General features: G+C 49.4%; 1 pseudogene; it reads left to right on the plus strand.

Moving 5' to 3' along the window:
• The first annotated feature begins 551 nt into the window (after positions 1–551).
• Positions 552–1,894, plus strand: LOC149347684 (uncharacterized; annotated as a pseudogene).
• Positions 1,895–3,531: the final 1,637 nt, after the last annotated feature.

The raw sequence follows: 3,531 nt of genomic DNA on the forward strand, positions 1-3,531 counted from the left end.
AAATGACGACAGCGAAGTACGTGAGGTGAAAGAAGGGAAAGCGAACGTCCAATCAGCGAGCACCCAACATCGGGCGAGCGAGGCTCAAGACTGCCAGGCTTTTTCGGGGCCGTTAAATTATTAATAGGTTGTTTCAAAAAAGTTGCACATATAACAAATATGGTAATTGACATTATTTAATCAGAAGACGCAATACGCGAAAGACAGTGCAGTAAGCAACTATTTTGACGTTTCTTTAGTGCATGCTTCCCTTTGGTGTCGGCAGATGGTGTCGCATTCGCGCGCGCGCGCGCTAGCCCCATCTGTGTGCCATCTGGGAAACCGTGCGCTCTTTGGCGCGCTCTTTGGAAGCCATGTGCTCTTTGGACTCCTAATGGCACAAGGAGCTACTCGCCGGACTCTTGAACACCATGTTTCGCCGCGACAGCGTACTTTGCTTGTGGAGTTCATGGAGCAACACCTGTGCCTCGTGAAAGGATCATCTGTTTTGACGTCACAAATTACGAAAACAAGAAAAACGCAGTTGTGGAGGGAGCTCGCAGAGATTTGAAATGCAGTGGGGCGTGCAACGAAAATAGCGGACCAGTGGCGACAGTTCTAAAAAAAAGAAGTCTATAACTCCAGCCACGACGCAGCTGTCGTGGCCGCTGAACACAGGTGAGTGCAATGATCGAGAGTTCACTTTTTCTTATGCGCAACAAGTGGCTCGTTTACTCCCAAGGGTACCGCGGCGGCCGTCTGTGCGGACTGAAGGGCCGCATCCTCGCCCTTTTTGGCCGCTCAAATGCAGTAGGCGTGTGTGATGGACTTTTCGAAGAGGTATGTTCGACATGAACTGCATATTTCCTAAAAGAAGGCGTAATTAGAGAAGTGATTTCAAAAGTAAATGGGGGTGGTTGCAAGTAATGCCCCTGTGGTTGGAGCAGTAAGAAACATATAGTCAAGGTATGATGTTCCCAATGCATTACCATTGAAGACTGTATATATTGTATAACTTATTCATAGCCGCAACCTTGATTCTATACTTTTGTTCCAGCTCCTCTGCCAAACTTGTGCACTTTACTTATGTTCACCTGATGGGAGGTCCCCCCAGAGAATTTTACTTTGGGGACCTCCTACTGTACATTTTTATGAAACTTATAACTCGTGTACTTCGTATTAATATACCTTCAAACGGCGCACATGCACCTTTTAGGACACTATTTATGCGTACCCAATCTGCAGTGTTATTTTGCGGTGTCTAATTGATCCAGTTCTTAGTTTGCAAAAAGTTAACTGCTCATTTTAACAATGTTGTGTTGAATTACATGTTAAGAAAATATATTTGTTTCTTTTAAATGTAGCCTATTTGGTTTCCATTGATTTGACACTTTGCTACAATAATATATTATTTTTTATTTTATTCAAGCAGTACGTGGAGTCAAAGTACCACTGCTCATTGTGGTGGCCTTGTGTGCTCAGGATAGCAGCCTGCCGTCATCTGCACACTCTCAAGATGGGCGTGCACGAAGCGCCCAGCTCACTCCAACGACTGTTGTACAGCAACGTCTTTTCTGTGGGTATCCGGAGTACAAGCCAGAAATAGGAGCGGTGCTAAGATTTCCCGCCAGAAATTGCTTCTGGCTATCAAAAGTCATTAGACTTGGCAGCTGAAATCCGATCTGTATGTACATATTCTATTTGGTGCGTGGTTGTTAACAAGAAAGAGTAATATAACAGTCAGTGCTATTCTGGAAACAGACACTGCAGCAGCTTAAAGACGTGGTGGGTACAGTTACGATAAGCTTCCAGCCAGAGGTAGAGACGATGCTACCCTGAATCAGCTACTTTGCAACGCCTGGCTGCTGCTACAGAGGCACTGGCTGAATCGCCAGTGTCTCAGTATCAAAATTGAAGGGTCTTCAAGTAAGTTTTTAACCATTTAATTACCAGGTGCGAACACATTGCATAAACCTTCCGAAAATTGGCTGCGGTTTAGGTCTGCTGAAACCTGGTAGGTAGCTAGAGCCGTCTTCGACCGTCGCGGATTCACTGTCGGAGGCTAAGCGAGCTCGTATAGCTGCGTCGTTATTACGACGCTTATCGAGACGTTTCACACGCTCTTATTCGGCCTCTTCCGCACACTGCCTCCTCCTTGTTTCGTACCGACGCCGAAGTCGGCTTCTTTCAGCATATGCGACTGATCGTTCTCCATAACGGCTCCTCTCCCGCTGCGCCGAACCTTATATATATACACACTGCGACACCCCCACTCTCCCTCTACTACGCATGCACAGAACTGACGAGGCGAGCGGCGTCTGCTCCACGACGAGCGTAACGGCGGAGTGACGTCTGCCAAATGGCGCCCCGAGCGCCGACGCCCGCAAACTGCGGCGGTTGCTAGGCAACGGCTCAGGGTCGGTGCGACCACGGGCAAGGTGCAACCACGGCAAAAGTGCGACCATGCTGACTAAGCGAAGCGGCTGGCGTAGTGTAGCTCTCGCTAGAAAATCACTACTTTAGCGTATGAATACAGATCTGAGTCACTGTAGTGCATGCATCACTGTGAGGTGTGTCGTCTCTGCCTGGCGAGCTGCCATATCACCCGCTGACACCCACTTCTCAAATAAGCAGTGTGCTGAGGGCGTGGTAGGGAGAAGAAATGTACAATGCAGCACCGCACTGCCTTAGCATTTGTTAGTGTGGAGTGAGTGGAAGATCATGGTGGTAAGTTTTGTTCATCACTGTCACCCTCCTGCTGACTATCCCCGCCGTCGCTGTTGTGATAAGTACTCTATGCGGCGTCAAAAGGATCACTTTCTTGAAGGCACAAGTTGCGGAGCGCTGTACATGCTGCAATAATGGTAGCTGAACGCTTGGGGCTGTAATGCAGAGCTCGATACGTTTGAAGGCACCGAAATCTGCTTTTCAGTACTCCAATGCAGCGCTCCAAGCTGTCCTCATTGACGAGTGTGCGGGATGGTAAGCCCCCTCTGGTGTGTGGAGGCTTGGATGGCTAGGCACAGGGGTCCTTAGCCAGGGCTCAAGTGGGTAGCCGATGTCACCCGTGTAAAAATAAAAAATGGCTGAGGCTTAGCTAAGGTTAAGCCCAGTCAGATGCGAAGCATATTGATGGCTAGGCTTGGTAATACATGGCTTTCCTTGGTTGACGTTCATCCCGCTCTTCATCGCCCGTTAGAAATGCGCGGGAATGCCGCTCGAGGACATTGCGGTGTCTGTGCGATGGCATCGTTCTCCCTCTCCCAGCGCGTGACGGCGATCTGTCATGACGTCATGTGTCACGTGGTATGTCACGTGGTGTGTCGTCACTGTACCACGTGGTGTGCACGGCGTGTAACAACGGCGAAGGGCTGTAGTGTACCTCCGTCTTCCTCTGTCGTGACGTCATGTGTCCCGTGGTATGTCACGTGGTGTGACGAACTGTACCACGTGGTGTGCACGGCGTGTAACCACGGCGAAGGGCTGTAGTGTACCTCCGTCTTCCTCTGTCGTGACGTCATGTGTCACGTGGTATGTCACGTGATGTGGCGT

This window comes from Amblyomma mixtum, chromosome 4 (assembly GCF_055824585.1).
Source record: "Amblyomma mixtum isolate Tamu chromosome 4, ASM5582458v1, whole genome shotgun sequence".
Classification (NCBI taxonomy): Eukaryota; Metazoa; Arthropoda; class Arachnida; order Ixodida; family Ixodidae; genus Amblyomma; species Amblyomma mixtum.